Source organism: Oncorhynchus gorbuscha, linkage group LG21, assembly GCF_021184085.1.
Source record: "Oncorhynchus gorbuscha isolate QuinsamMale2020 ecotype Even-year linkage group LG21, OgorEven_v1.0, whole genome shotgun sequence".
Classification (NCBI taxonomy): Eukaryota; Metazoa; Chordata; class Actinopteri; order Salmoniformes; family Salmonidae; genus Oncorhynchus; species Oncorhynchus gorbuscha.
The window spans coordinates 32,134,699-32,151,626 of NC_060193.1; the positions used below are offsets into that span (position 1 = coordinate 32,134,699).

The 16,928-nt window shown below is 41.0% G+C and overlaps 1 long non-coding RNA gene across 1 annotated transcript; it reads right to left on the bottom strand.

Annotated features, from left to right (window-relative positions):
* Nucleotides 1-11,519: 11,519 nt before the first annotated feature.
* Nucleotides 11,520-13,386, bottom strand: LOC124007898. The gene is made up of 5 exons (XR_006834033.1): nt 13,289-13,386; nt 13,027-13,093; nt 12,488-12,580; nt 11,726-12,374; nt 11,520-11,618 (listed from the first exon to the last, which is right to left on the bottom strand). It is a non-coding gene; the product is annotated as an uncharacterized LOC124007898 (long non-coding RNA).
* Between the last annotated feature and the right edge of the window lie 3,542 nt (nt 13,387-16,928).

A 16,928-nucleotide genomic window follows, 5' to 3' on the forward strand; every position in this document is an offset into this window, starting at 1 on the left:
AGCAAGGTAACATTACTCATTTCATAACCTTTATGGTGTTATACTCAATGTTTAGGGAGCTAGCTACATTCTTCTATTAGCTCTGTAAAACAATGCTAATTGCGTCAGAGAAGTATTAGAGAGAAGTATTAGCATGTGTTGTATTTTGAAGCTACCCTGGCCTTATGACTCCCAAGTGGCACAGCTGTCAAAGGCAAAGCATCTCTGTGCCTAAGCGTCTATGTGCTAGAGGCCTCACTACAGACAGCCATGTTCAAATTCAAAGTAAGTGCCTTATTCCATTATCATAGTTTCTGTCATGTTATACCGTTTCATGTCCTCCTTATACACTGCCCCCATTTTGAGGTTATAGTCAAGCACGCAGTCTGGTTAGATTTTTTTCTCTCCCGTCAGGTGGTCCGCCTTCCCTGTGGCCGCCATGTTTGCTGTATGGACAGTGAAGGGGACATGGATTTCTCATTTGTCACGGCACTTTACTGCCAGCTGTTGAAATTTCTTATTTTGTATAAAGGGTCATTTAGGATGTAAGTAGCATTGTTGATGAAACGCAGTTATAGCAGCAGAACTAGGAAGCAGTCTTGGGGGAAAAGGGTGGCAAAGAATGGAGTTGCAAACATAGGATCTGTGCTCCAATATTCTCTTCGGGAGTTCTTCTTTACTATCCCCATGAGAAGGACTGACACCAGGAAGGTATACATTTCACTAATTGTGGTTGTCCCCCCACACTCCTGGCTCTCTCTTCTCCTGTAGCTCCAAGGCATAGCGATTGGTCACTGTTTTGTCTCCCACCAGCTCTTCTGTCAGAAACAACTTGAAGCACTCTGCCTCAGATGGACATGACAATGGGTGTTGCACTCTAGACTGGGACTCATAAAAGCAAACAGCAGGGCCAGGGGGGGTGAATTTGGCTGGCAGCGTTTCAGCTACCACAGAACTCCTGTACTTCATCCACTGTGGGTCTGCCTCCATCACCATCAGCATCTTCAAAGGGAACTAGGACTTTGTCAGTGGACAAAGGGTCTTCCGATTCACGGTTTTCAATGGTTGAGGGGCAGCTCCTCACTGTCACTCAGAATCTGATTCCTGACTTTCAGACTCATTGTCAAAAAATGTTTACATCTCCAAAATGTCTGCATTTGTGAGAGTTCTCCTTTTGAAAGACATTGCTAATGCTACAGCTTAGCTCACTAGCTACATACATAAACAACAACACTGAATGGCTCAGAGTGGGAGTGAGAGGTTACGTGATTGACTGCATGCACCATTTGTATCACTAAATCACTATCAGAAAATGTTTTCTGTGGTGGTAATTGATATATTTTCTGTTTCATTCACCTTTTTCAATTACCGATGATAAATCATTCTTTCCGATTTTTGCATAGATTGTAATGGGCACATAGTATTTGTGTAAAATAATCTTTTGAAGGTAGTACTGATTATGATGAGCAAAGCTAATTCCGGCTATGTGTGGGGCCATGTTTGTTGCATTCTGGGTTTCACGTAATCGTCTGCCGCTATAACAAAATGAGGTGAGTAAGAGTTCACTAATTTTTTGAGAACTTCGGGAGGTGAATGGTGGGATGTGAACAATGCTAGACGACAAACCCCTTCAACATGCATACTATACTCAGACCAAACTCTTTTCTCCTCTTATTGTCTTAGGTTTCTGTGAGTTAAAAAAGCATGGCTGCACGCTGAAACTAATCATCATCGGATTACTTTAGATTTCTAGAAAGTGCTTTACTCAATTATTTCGATCAATGGTGAGCTCACCCGTAATGTGATTAATTATACATAGTAATTGCTATTAGCTAACTCGTATTGTAGTTTTTGTCAGCCGAGAGTTAGAAAATAAGTACATTTTTCCTCAGTTTGCGCTAGGACAAATGTTGCCTACATTTTTCTGGTTTGGATGATTATGTTATGCTATAGATACTTCGGTGAATATCTGAGCATTGCATCCCAAAATAATCTGCTCACATTCTGGACATAACTTTGTAAGGACTGTGTTTGTGTAAATTGTTTCTGAAAAAAGTGTGGCCAGCTCAATTGCTGAATTTTGCATCATTCGAAACTGGCCATTCTAAAAAAGCATTATAATCACACAGATGTAATTGTACGCTTCAGATACCACTGTTAAACAATCACACCCGTGTGATGATACGTGTGAAAGGGTTAACATTCACAATGCCGCAGGGCCAGACGGATTACCAGGACACCTACTTATAGCATGCTGTCAAGTGTCTTCACTGACATTTTCAACCTGTCCCTGACCCAGTCAAAACATACATGTTTCAAGCAGACCACTATAGTCCCAGTGCCCAAGAACGCAGAGGTAACCTGTCTAAATGATTACCGCCCCGTAGCACTCACATCTGTAGCCATGAAATGTTTTGAAAGGATTGGTCAATCATTACATCATCCCAGACACCCTGGACCCAATCCATTTCGCACACCGCCACAAAATTTCCATAAGTGATGCAATCTCTATTGAATTCCACACTGCACTTTCCAAAATGGACAATAGGAACAGCTACATGCTGTTGATTGACTACAGCTCAACTTTCAACAACATATTGCCCTCCAAGCTCATCACTAAGCTAAGGACCCTGGGACTGAACACCTCTCTCTGCAACTGGATCCTGAACTTTCTGACGGGCCGCCCACAGGTGGTGATGGTAGGCAACAACACATCCACCACACTGACCCTCAACACACCCCTCAGCGGTGCATGCTTAGTTCACTTTTGTAGTCCCTGTACATCCACGACTGCATGGCCACGCACGACTCCGTCATTAAGTTTACTGATGACACAATGGTGTTAGGCCTGATCATCAAAAATTATGAGACAGCCTATAGGAAGGAGGTCAGAGACCTGGCAGTGTGGTGCCGGAATAACAACCTCCTATGCGCTACAGGAAACAGAGGGCCGAGCACAGCCCCATTAACACCGACAGGGTTGTTGTGGAGCCGGAAGAGAGCTTCAAGTTCCTCTGTGTACATATCACTAAGGAACTATCATAATTCACACACACTAACACATTCGTAAAGAGAACACGACATTCATAAAGAGAGCACGACAGCAAGGCACTACAGAGGGCAGTGCGTACGAGCTCCCTGACATCCAGGACCAATATACCAGGCGGTGTCATGGGAAGGCCTTAAAAAGTGTCAACAACTTCAGCCACCCAAGTCATGAACTGTTCTCTCTGATACCACACAGCAAGCAGTACTGATGCACCAAGTCTGGAACCAACATGACCCTGAACAGCTTCTACCCCCAAGCCATAAGAATGCTTAATAGTTCGTCTGGGTAGCTATTTGGATAACTATCTGCATTGTCCATTTTTGCACTAACTTTTTTGACTCTTCACATACGCGGTTGCTACTGTTTATCATCTATCATGTTACCTAGTCACTCTATTCCTAGTTTTATGTACACATCTACCTCAATTACCTCATACCACTGCACCTCATCATTGACTGTACAAAACATTAGGAACATCTTTCTAATTTTGAGTTGAAGCCCCTTTTGCCCTCAGCACAGCCTTAATTCGTCAGGGCATAGACTCTACAAGGTGTCAAGAGCTCAACAGGGAAAACGTGGAGAGAAAATATTTATTTTTGAAGACCGCTTTATTTGCTGGTTGTCCTTACGTCAGCAAAGCAAGTGGGTGAGTAAAATGCACTGTCACTTCACCATTCGTGCCTGCAGTTTGTCCAGGTCTATTCCAAAGCTGTGCCAAGCTTGTAGCATCATACCCATGAAGAATCAAGGCTATAATCTCTGCCAAATGTCCTTCAACAAGGTACTGAGTAAAGGGTCTGAATACTTATGTAAAAAAAAATGTATTTTTTTGTATAAATTAGCAAACATTTCTATAAACCTGTTTCTGCTTTGTCATTATGGAGTATTGTGTGTAGATTAATGAGGGGAAAAAACAATTTATTCAATTTTGGAAGAAGGCTGTATCCTAACAAAATGTGGAAAAAGAATACTCTGAATACTTTCCAAAGGCACTGTACCTTTTCGCAAGAGCGACACTCTATTTGAGTACTGGGCGCCTCTTTGCAAGGGAAAGCCCCTCTCTCATCAACGGTTGTCTCATTGGATTGTGGAAGCTATTATATTGGCCATTAATAGCAAGACGTTACAGCCTCCGGAAAGCCTAAGTAACTCCACCAGAGTTACTGGCTACCTCTTGGGCACTGTTTAAGCTCATCTCCTTGCAGGAGATTTGCGATGCGGCTTGTTGGGCATCCCCTCATATTTATTGAGGTTCTACCGACTAGATGTCTCTGTGCTTTCATTGGTGCACCCTGTACTCAGAGTCAGGGCCTCTGAGTGGGGCTGTTACGATGACCGTATTACCTCCACACCAGTGGTCACGACTCATGAAGGCAATCAAATTCCACGTGATCGTTTAGTCACTGCAATTAGGCTTCTTCAAGCTCCGATGCTGCTGATGGTCATTACCAATATTGCTAACTGCCTGGTACTCAGCACTCTATTGTCCCTCTAACCACTCTGACGTCAATGGAAATGTAATCAAAAAATGAATCAAAGACTTCATGAGAGCCCATTAGCTCGTGTTGCACAACATTTCTATAGGCTATGCAATTGCGTGCAATTGGCCCCTATTAAAAAGAGGATGCCATCAGCTTTCTATAGGTTAGGCCTGCTATTTATTTCTCAACTTTCCTAATATTAAACACATTGCTTCTCTTTACAGCAGGAGTAATAGCCTACCTGACTGGCCACGTGAACCATGTGCAAAGCGTCCTCCATTTGCTATTTAAGTGCATACAGTGGTTCTTCCTTAATAAAAGTTGCAGTGTGCTGCAGCACAGCTTGCATGGTGCCGCAGAATTCTATGGCACGTTGTTTAAGTGTCAATCACTGTTACCATTCATTTCTAGTAATTTCTTCTTCTGTAGACTTTATGTGGTAGTTGGCAACCAACTTTAAGGTGTTTTACCACCAACAACTAGACTGGAGTGTGGACCGCAGTCCAGCTTTCAATCACCCACAATGGGTATATGCTCCTAAAAACCAATGAGGAGATGGGGGAGGAGGGACATGCAGGGCATCACGCGTCAACAATAGAACCAAGTTATATTTTAGCGCTTGGCTACACAGATGCGCGCAAGCAGTTTGGATACAATTATTGAATAACCTGTGTGTGTAAATTAATTTTGCTACACTCATGCACGTAACATGAACAGTGTGCTCAGCATGTAGAACTAACAAGAAACACTCAGTGTGACCCTGATTTAGCCCACTGCAGTAAAAGGTTAACCACTTTATAATGGACACACAACAATCATTTCAAATCTCATTACAATAAATTACACAAATTAAAAAGCCAAATTAATAGCGAGTGTTAAAAACTGGACAATATTTAGTAACTTACTTTGAATAAATGATGATTGTGTCGAAATAGTCATTTGGCAGTCTAAATACAGTGCATTTGCTTTCAACTGCCATTTCCCAAAGGTCAGACACTTCCCATACGGCAGAACTGTTCATCAGCTTCAGAAGCATCTGCATTCACCACATTTTGTGAAGGTTATCCTTAGATACTGTATATTCTCCAGACTTGCCCAGGGGGAATTGTTGATACTGTATGTTGCACATTTTTTATTCTAGATACACATTTCTTTGGAAAAACTTGCCAAAAATGCATTTTGCGTACATCGTGATACATTTCTGTCTATATTCACCTGGTAAAAGTTGATTGTGGTCCCTGGCCTTAAGATACTGTATTGATCAATTGCACACAAGACTAGTCTTTGTATTTGGTATTTGGATTAACAATGATTGGTGAAGATGGTGAAAAATAATCAGTGTATCTATAGGTTGAGATATGAGGACTTTGAGGTTTAAACAAGGGGCAGCTATCTAAACCAGTTGAAATGGGAACACATCCCATTATGGTACTGCATCACAAGCTATAGAGGCACCATCACCATTGCCCTAGTGTATTTTCCTTTACACGGAGTTTATTAAAGTAAGAAACACATAATTTTCCATTCTATTATTTCAATGAACTTACTTCACCTGTGCTGATAGCACAAGCCACAGCCTTCTCTGTTATTGAGTCTGTGTTAATTGATGTCCAGAGGTGCTTCTGGCCTCATAAAGTAATGCATCTTAAAGACTACTGAAGTTCAGCATAGCTTTATTATACATAATACAGCCACAAATAACACAGATGAAAATGATTAACTATGAGAGAGGGCTAGACAGGGAGAGAGCGAGAGAAAGAGAAAGAGGGAGTGGGGTGAGAGATAGAGGGTTGTTTGGAGGTGTGTGGAGTGATAGCAAACTGTCATAGATGTTTTTATGTTATTCATTCAAAGTGTTGTGTTTCTGTGATACTCAGAGGCTGAGATATTGGCAATTGAGCAAATCTGACATGCCAGTATGCAAAATGTCCTTCCGTGGGAAGGTGGGTGGAAATTTGACGTATATTCATTTGTCTCAACATAGAACCCGTCGGGTGATTGAGTGAGCCTTCTTGTGTGCATGACTTCACACATATGCTCTACATGATCAGATAGCACCGAAGGAATGACTTGGGAAACCCAGCTTCAGCTTGATGAACACATTAACTGGGAAATAAATGAATGCCTCACCAGCTAGCTACCAATCTACTTTAGTTTCACTGTCCGATCATTCAAAAAACAAGCCCATTAATTGTTATTTTTACCTTTCCACATGCAGTCTGGTATGTGTTGCTTGATATGAGCAAGTTAACACAAATGTAACACATAATAGGTAATGTGTCCATGATTAGTTAGTGGGTACTGCCTGGCCAGTGAGCTAGCTAGTTACATTTCAGTAATTAGTTATCCGCCTAAATGCGGTGGTCAGTGGATATACTAAGTTGAGGAAAAATATTTGTCTGAAAATGAACTGACCAACGTATTTAGTTATTATTATTGGTGTAATCGTGTCTAGCAGTAGGCGAGTGTAGCCTGTGTGCACATGCATGACATCCCAAGTCTAGATAGCTGTGTCTTTTGGCATCCACGATTAGATAGCTAACTAGTTGGCTACTGCATGGCCATTTTGAGCCAGTATGCTAGCTAGCTTGCTACATTTCAGCCAGTAGCTATCCGTCTAAATGTGGCCAATGGATAAATTAGTTTGAGTTGAACATATTTGTCTGTACTAGTTGTTGTTGTCCATGGTGGAATCATCTCTAACCCGCTGAATCCTAAGGCCTGTGTCCTCATGAGCACCTGAGTCTAGCTAACGTTAGCTAGCTAGTATTGCAAATTAGCATTTTGCTAGCTAGCTGAGTTGTTTTATGAGAAAACGGCTGATATGGATCAAACACCGTAGCTAGCTAGCAAGCCTTCCTAGTCAACAATGTTGTTGGGGCGCAGGAACGTCAGAAACATATTTTAACTTCATGTTAACTGTCATTGAAGTTGGTGGTTACTACTGGTTTCAGATCCGAGGTGAGAGAATTTGTCCGCCAAGTTTTGTCTTTTGGTAGAGGCTTGTCATGCACTCAAGAAGGCTCAAGCAATCACCCGACAGGGTCTATGTTGAGAAACATGAATTTGCCTCCCTCCTTACTACAGAAGGAAATTACGCTACCTGTACAACCTAAAATAGCCACCAGACCTTTAGCTGTAACATTGGAACGGTATATGAGCTATCAACTCAGTTCCAATTGTATCTGAAAGATGAGACTCAATTTGATATAGAGACAGAGTTATATATTTTTGTTATACAGTGTCAGCCATGCCCCCCAGCTGCCAAATCTGGGGCTGCTGTATATCTACAGTGTATTCGGAAAGTATTCAATCCCCATTACTTTTTCCAATTTTTTTTATGCTCCAGCCTTATTTTAACATTTATAAAATAGTTTTTTCCCTCATCAATCTACACACATTACCTGATAATGACAAAGCTAAAACAGGTTGCAAATGTATAAAACATGTAAAACAGAAATACCTTATTTACATAAGTATTCAGACTGGAAGCATGGTGGTGGCAGAATCATGCTGTTGGGATGTTTTTCAGTGGCAGGGACTGGAAGACCAGTCAGGATCGAGAGAAAAATTAACAGAGCATAGTGCATAGAGATGAAAACCTTCTCCAGAGCACTCAGGACCTTAAACTGTATCTTAAAAGGTTCACCTTCCAACAGGACAATGACCCTAAGCACACAGCCAAGACAACGCATGAGTGGCTTCGGGACAAGTCTCTGAGTGGCCCAGCCAGAGCCCAGACTTGAACCCGATCAAACATCTCTGGAGGGACCTGAAAATAGCTGTGCATTGACGCTCTTCATCCAACCTGACAGGGCCCCAATTACAGTGTGCCAAGCTTGTAGCATCATACCCAATACCTTGAGGCTGTAATTGCTGCCAAAGGTGCTTCAACAAAGTACTGAATGAAGGGTGAATACTGTTGTGATTTTGATATTTCCGTTTTTTTTTAAATACATTTGCAAACATTTCTAAAAACATATTTTTGCTTTCTCATTATGGGATATTGTGTATAGATTGATGAGGGGAAAAAACATTTGAATCCATTTTAAGATAATGGTATATACACAAATGCATGCACCATATATTTATGTGGTGGTATTGTTGTGTTATGACACAAAATCATGTTATGACCACACATATTAATATAGATTTTATACATCAATATTTTGCTAAGTGGATGGGTCTCTACATAAGCTGTAAATGGTACAGCCAAATGGTTACTTGCATAGCAGCAATATCAGAATTAGATAGTGTCAATATAAATAAAATAATATACATTATGTACAAGAACAGTCAGGTGTTGTTGCCAGCCATAGCTTTCCACCAGCACCGTATCATCCTCCAGTCCAACCAGCTGTGGGATATTGACCGATGTCAGCTTTTGGAAAATACAAAAATAATGTGAGATCAATAAAAGTAGTGCCAATCATGTTGGAGATCAATCAAATAATCAAACATATTCATGCTTTACATACCAAGTGTTGTCATTGTTTCCTTGTAGAGATGCCACACTGCTGCTTTTGTCACATGGGATGGCAGCAGTGTTTGTGTCTTGGGTGGCGTCCTGGTAATACTATTGCATTATCCCCTGTCTAGGTGTTGATGAAGTTCACGGCTCTCTGAAAATCCTCATGCTTCAGGTGTAACCTGTGCATGCTTGGGCCAGCTCTCTTTTTTGATGGGATGAATTACGCCCTTCTCTTTGTATGACTGGCGGAGGAGAGTCAGGTGTGTTCTACTGATGCTAATAGACAAATTTCAGACACAAGTATTTTATAATTATTATACAACAGATGAAAAATGGTAGTTATTATAAATGGTAGTTATATAGTTGATGGTAGTTATGAAAAATGGTAGTTATATAGTTATTATAAAGTCAGCTAGCTAGCTAATAGCAAACTTTAACTCTGGGTCTTTTGTTTAGACATGTAGCTAGCTAGCTAGCCAGCTAAACAATTAATCACAATCCCAGTCCATAGAGTGTTAGCAATACAAACAGTATGTCAAAGTTAGCAAAATAGTTTCAATGATAGTTAGCTAACATTAGCCTATAACTAGCCATGTGAAATGGCATTCTGAGAAAACATCCCTAACGTTGCACACAGTCCATACACATAAATTAATGTTAGCTGGCAAGCCAGCTATCTAACGTCAGCTAGCTAACAACAAGCTTTAACTTGGTCTTTTGTTTAGACATATAATGTTAGTGTTAGCTAGTTAAACAATTAACTATAAATCCCAAACCAGAGTACTAGCAACACAAACCGAATGTCATAGCTAGCTAAAGTTAACAAAATATAATATGTTAGCTAGCAAGCCAGCCATCGGACTTCAGCTAGTTAGCTAACAGCAAGCTTTAACTTGCAAAGAAAACAACTTTCTGACAAGATTAGAAACGTATAATATCTGAAACTGTAACTATACTCTTACCCGTGTACATACAGTGGGGCAAAAAAAGTATTTAGTCAGCCACCAATTGTGCAAGCTCTTAATGAATGTATTTGCAAATTATGGTGGAAAATAAGTATTTGGTCACCTACAATCAAGCAAGATTTCTGTCTCTCACAGACCTGTAACTTCTTCTTTAAGAGACTACTCTGTCCTCCACTCGTTACCTGTATTAATGGCACCTGTTTGAACTTGTTATCAGTATAAAAGACACCTGTCCACAACCTCAAACAGTCACACTCCAAACTCCACTATGGCCAAGACCAAAGAGCTGTCAAAGGACACCAGAAACAAAATTGTAGACCTGCACCAGGCTGGGAAGACTGAATCTGCAATAGGTTAGTAGCTTGGTTTGAAGAAATCAACTGTGGGAGCAATTATTAGGAAATGGAAGACATACAAGACCACTGATAATCTCCCTCGATTTGGGGCTCCACGCAAGATCTCACCCCGTGGGGTCAAAATGATCACAAGAACAGTGAGCAAAAATCCCAGAACCACACGGGAGGACCTAGTGAATGAGAGCTGGGACCAAAGTAGCAAAGCCTACCATCAGCAAGGGCATTGAAGATGAAACGTGGCTGGGTCTTTCAGCATGACAATGATCCCGGGCAACGAAGGAGTGGCTTCGTAAGAAGCATTTCAAGGTCCTGGAGTGGCCTAGCCAGTCTCCAGATCTCAACCCCATAGCTGAAGATGACATAACTGTCACGCCTTGGTCATTGTATTTTGTGTTTTCGTTATATATTTGGTCAGGCCAGGGTGTGACATGGGTTTATATGTTGTGGTTCGTATTGGGGTTTTTGTAATTATTGGGATTACGGCTGAGTAGGGGTGTTGCATAGGCTTGGCTGCATGAGGCGGTTCTCAATCAGTCAGGTGATTCTCGTTGTCTCTGATTGGGAACTGTATTTAGGTAGCCTGGGTTTCTCTTTGTATTTCGTGGGTGATTGTTCCTGTCTCTGTATAGTTTCACCAGATAGGCTGTAATTAGGTTTCACGTTCCGTTTGTTGTTTTGCTTTTGTTTAGTTATTTCATGTATCGCTTTTTTCCTTCATTAAAGACATGAGTAACCACCACGCTGCATTTCGGTCTGACTCTCTTTCGACAAACGATAAACGCCGTTACAATAACGAAAAATTGGAGGGTGGTTTGTAATGGAGAACATCAGCGCAGAACCCCTAGGTCCTGGAGAACAGGAGCAGAGTTAAAGGGAACAGGGTAGGAGACAGAGACGTAAACAAGCACATTTACAGGTTACACTTTACTGTGAGAAACATGTATGGATTAGTGCAATGTTATAAATGGGAGATATCTACTTTTCAACAGTTGTGAAAGGTATAGCCTACCTCAATCTGGTCCCCCTCGGACTCAGAGCACAGAGAATCAGACTCATCCAAACTCACTGGTTCTGTTGGATGGGATACCTCCTGGGGGCTCAGACAGTCGATGGTCCTAAAGTCATTTGGAGAGGTAAATTGAGATATATTTTCATAAACCTAGCATAACTACCATTTCTTGCTTTCTCAAATGTCAACCAAAGCTTAACATACTTTTTTTATTGGGATTCACCGAAGTGTAGGGTGTCAGGGCTTTCAGTGGTTGACCCCCCAACTGCTCCAACTGGAGAAGATTGTTGGCTTCCACCGAGGTAACCCTAGGATGACAAAGAGAAAAATATCAGTGTTAGGGAAACTAAAACTAGCTTCAGGTTATTGTGTGTGCAAATGTAAATAGTTATTATCTGGGATGTTTTATATTCACCTTAACATATGGTGACCACAGCTAGGAGAGAATAAGCAGCAAGGTTTCCCAGGTCTTGCCTTCCATCCTCCTGCTTACAAACCAAGCAATTTGCCCGGATGTCGTAGCACTTGGTCCCCTTCTTGATTCTGCTCCGGTAGCTCTGTTTCTCCTGTGCCTTGTCAATGTTCAGTCTCACCTTGATTGATAACAGCAATAAATGCAATTATATTTCATATTACAAATGCATTTCTTACATATCTCTTGGAGGGACAGACATTTTTTTACAGCATAAAATAATTTTAATCTGGTCAAAAACGGAGGCGTTCTGATCTGGTTCGACATCTTCCACCACATCAGGTGGGGTTTCAGTGATCTGAAAGTACGTTATACAAAAAAAGCAATAGACAAACAACAGCACTAAGTCAGTCACATATTTGAAAGACTACAGTATATGCAATAATTGTAAATACAATTGCATTGTCCACCTCAGTCAACAGCTGCGGCTTCCGTCCATACTCGGTGGAGGCCTGGACGCTGCTGTTGTGTGCAAAGAGAATTACTTTTGGGTTGTTCTCCCACCGTTCCTGGTAGCCGCCAAGGGACTTGCCCATGGTCTGCTTGGTCCATTCACCAAACTTGGAGGAGAGAGTAGGCATATCTACTGACACTGTAAGATATTGAAATATGTCTGATTATATACCATGGAAAAACAATAATAAATGATATAAAAGAAATACAACAAAACCATTGGTGACAGAAAATAACCCATAACATCCGTACCTTGTTCCAGCATTCATGACCTCAAGAAAACCGTAGGTGTTGAAGATGTCCCTCATTGCCTTGGATGTGGCATCGCCAGTCTCGTCAAGTACCCTTTTTAATGGGTTACAGAAGGGAATTTAGACTTTTCGTCCTTTACTGACCTTAATGGGTATGGCCTCCACCCACTTAGTAAAGTGATCGGTCGCCTTGAGTTTGAGTTTATTTTATTTTTACAAGGACAGTGCACATTAATCAAAGTTTCAGTAAAAGTGCTGGTTTTAGCCAGCCGGCTAATTTTCAACCGCAGTCCCTGGGCAGGTTATTAAAACAATTACAATATAGACAATAGCAACATAGGACAAGCAAGACATAGCATACAGACAGAGCAAAATAGGACAAGCAAGATGTAGCATACAGACATAGCAACATAGAACAAAAGGCAGCAAGACAAAATTCATAAAAGCAACAGTGTTTCCACACCTCACAAGCTACAGACAACAGATAACATGGAAAGCGGCAACACACAGCTAGCGACCATGTTCACATGTCTGACTGACCTTTAGCTATGTCTTCACTAGCTGTTGCCATTCCTGGATTTCATGAAAGGTCTGATGAGGTCAACCCCTAAAATGTGAAGTGTTAGAGAGAAGATTACGTTATTCTTACCCATATCTGTGTCATACAGTATGCAGATTTTCATATTTGTAAGTATACCGACACACGCACACACACATTCTATAATACTGAATTCTGCTGTGGTCAAAAAAGCAAACATTACGAAACAATTTATCAGTGCAATATTTGAATTGGGACACTTACCGATCATGTGCCATGGTGAAACAACTTTGATGCTCTTCAATTCCAGCGCCACAGTCTTCACCCTCTCAAACTTCTGGTGGGATAGACAGGGTACTGACCTTTAAGCAAAAAAGTGACAAATTGAAACGTTGTGTGCTCTCTGATATGACATTCATTGAAATCATAATAATTTCACATATAATAGAATGTGACTGATAAAAAAAAGGTTATTTCACTTGCCCAGCTGTCCAACTCCTTGACAATTTCCCATCAGAAGAAGCGTATGTTGATTTTGGCAGTCATGTGCTTCACTTCGAAATGGCCAGCATGAATCTCGGTCAACACGGCCTCCTTCTCCTCCTTAGTAAAAATCACTCTCCTGTGTGGCTGGCCATCCTTTCCCATAGGTACATGTGATTGCCTAACAAGTTAGAAGAGATAAGTTGTTTAAATACTCAAGTCTAAGTACATTTGCACTACTGTCTTTCTGTGTTCCTCTCTCCATCTCTCTCTCTCTCTCTCTCTCCTCTCTCTCTCTGTTTGTTTTGCGAAGACACCTAGTTAAGGACATTTGAATGACCATAATTGCTTACACCTATCCATTTGATCGATCAGGTTTAAACTATAGCTAGATACCTCAACATGACAGACATATAACTATATCGGGGGGGACACACCTTTTGGCAGGGGGGCACTATTTGCACCACAGGCCCATTGTTGTGTCATTCATCCACAACCATCACGGAAGCAGATGTTATGTTTGAAACTGATGACTCGTTGAGTGGACATGAAAAACAATTAATTACAGTGGTGAACAAAAAGAAGGAGAGTGGTTTGCACCTGAAACATATATCAGATTGGAATGTGTCGTGTCTGGATCTGTGAAGCAGGGTGCCTATCAAGGGGGTTATCTCTGGAGTGGCTCTATAAATGAGTGCAAAGGATCTAACTGAAGAAGTAGTTGCAGTGGTTGGTGTACACTGACTGACCCGTATGGTGGTTAGAGTGAGCCCCCTCCATCCATTATTTTGTTCTTTGAAGAAGAATCTCTCCCTTCACACATATATATGGATTTTATGAGACACACTGTATGAGCCTTTGTTCCAAAACTCATGCAGTGTGATACATTTAAAATATCTGAACAAAGTGTATGTAAACGGGAGAAGTATCAAATGCCATTTGAGGCGACATGCTGCAATTGTGGTGGCGAACAAGAGCCTGAATTCCTGAAGTGCCATGTAGGGCGAAGGAGACTCCGATCCGGCGACGGTGAGAAGAGTGTAAGAAGGGAGGAATGTTGAACAAACCATGGCAGTGGTTTAGAGACACCAATAAACGTTCCTTGTGTTAGGTTATAATTCTCAGAGTAAAAAAACTCAAAGGAAACTATGAAAGCTTAACCAAGTTTATTCTTCCCAAATGGTCCTTACAGTTGCATTAGACAAAATCATTTTCACATAAGCACTGATATTTAACTCTTCCTCCTAGGCTGAGTCTCCTCCTACCCATCTGAACAAAGATTGTATCTTTACTGCTAGGCATAAACCATCAACTTTTCTTTCTCCCTTAATGTGACCTGACCTGACCTGACCTCAACCTCCTTCATCACTAATCCACGGCTCTCTCGCCTTATCAGTGCCCGCCACATGTGATCTCTTCCCTGCACTCAGCACCTTACAAGCTTAATTGCACACACTATATACTTTCCTCCTACAGATAACCATTCACTTCTGGTGTAGACCCTCTAAACCTAAGCACTCCCTCAGTGACATGAATAAGTATATTTCATATTCTCAGAACCAAACACTTGCCAACAGGATCTTGACACGTTGCATGGTAAAAAGGTGGACTTTGTATCCTTTATTGCATTGGTTATAAACTGCACAGTGCCAACAAAGAGAAAATCTGAGAAAACGTTTTTTGGGACTCTATCTATCAAGTTTCCTTTGTGTGTTCTTTTGACTTCCAAGGATCAATGTGTGGAAGGTTATTTCTATGGTCTACTTATATATTTTTGTTTTTTCTCCATAGACTATATTTCCTTTCAAACAACTGAGCGTGATACCTTAGAAGAATAAACTGTCATTTCATGAATGCATTCAGTACACAAATCACTGTGGAATGATTGTGGTCTTGTCACAAAACTTGGATATGTAAACTGTCTCCACAGCTGTCATTTCCACAGCTGACATATTGTGAAACCTAATCAACAGTTGTGTTATGCACTTGGCAAATTTGCGGACAGTGGTTTTAGGGAGGACCATTGATGTCACTGCTAATTTTGATAGGAGTAAAGAAAGTGTCCGCTTTGAGGCCAGTTATGCTAGGGATATTTTGTGTGTGTGTGTGTGTGTGTGTGTGTGTGTGTGTGTGTGTGTGTGTGTGTGTGTGTGTGTGTGTGTGTGTGTGTGTGTGTGTGTGTGTGTGTGTGTGTGTGTGTGTGTGTGTGTGTGTGTGTGTGGTCCATTATCAGACACAAACATGATACATCTATGAATGGGTGATTCACAAGGTCTCAACAGAGCAGTAAGAGAAAGGATCATTGAGAAAAATATACACTATGTCGAGTAAATGTATTAATAAACGTGTAGAGACCCTGATTGTCATTTTGACACGCCATTTATTATTAATTGACTGGATTGGAACTGTCAAAATGCCCTATTGACTTTTCGCAATTACCACACTCCTTTGATATTGAACATGGATAAAACTCATGTTTGACAGGCCCTTGGGAAGCATGGCTTTTGCTGACATCCTACTTCCGGTGAATTGGTGACCACTTATTTAATTGATTTTTTTTATACTACCAAAGTCATTGGATCTCAGTGATTTTTCAAAAAGTATATGAAATCTAATCACTGTCAATCAAGTCAGTCCTGTGTGACACGTCAAATAACAAAAAATAAAACCACCCGGGCAGAAATACATTTAAGTGTATAGTGGTGGGGGTTTGTGGGTAAAACTCAACTCTCCTGTGTGTGTTTCTATATTTACAGCTCTGTATACCTCTCGTCCCAGACAACAGTAGAATTTACCTCACAGCCCGCTCCTATGGGGACTTTTAACTATCACCCTCCAGTTGTGATTTATAATTTGAATCACCGAGCAAAGCTAGAGAGGGGGAGAGAAGGGTGTATGTGTCTACGTGTGTGTGTGTGACAGATAATCCATTTAAAGACACTCCTATAGGAAATTATTTTTGTTTGTGCTTATTTGTATTTATTTTTTAGAAAAGGCCCACCCCTATATCTGTTCATGGTATAGGCCTTTGTTGGAAATTACATTGATGCAGATGTGTTTTGATTGGGTAGGGGAGAGGGTAATGCTACCCTACGGACCCAAGCCTTGGTTTTGTCACCTGTTATGTATAATGCATTGTGGGATAGCCTTTATTTATTGGGTTCTGCATGAATTCCTAACTCGGTAGAGAGTAAACAAGGTGGTTATTTAAAAAGGAATAAACTTGATATTTCAAAGCCATATGGAAAAAAACACTATGGAAAAAAAATAATGATTGGCTGAGTGGTCTTCAGAGGACAACAAAAATCAGAAGACACATCATAGATCTATCTATTTGTCCCTGGAAAAGGACGTTCATGATTGTGTCAAGTGAAGAATCCCGGATGTGTTGCTTGGCACTCAGGGATCAATTTACCAGGTC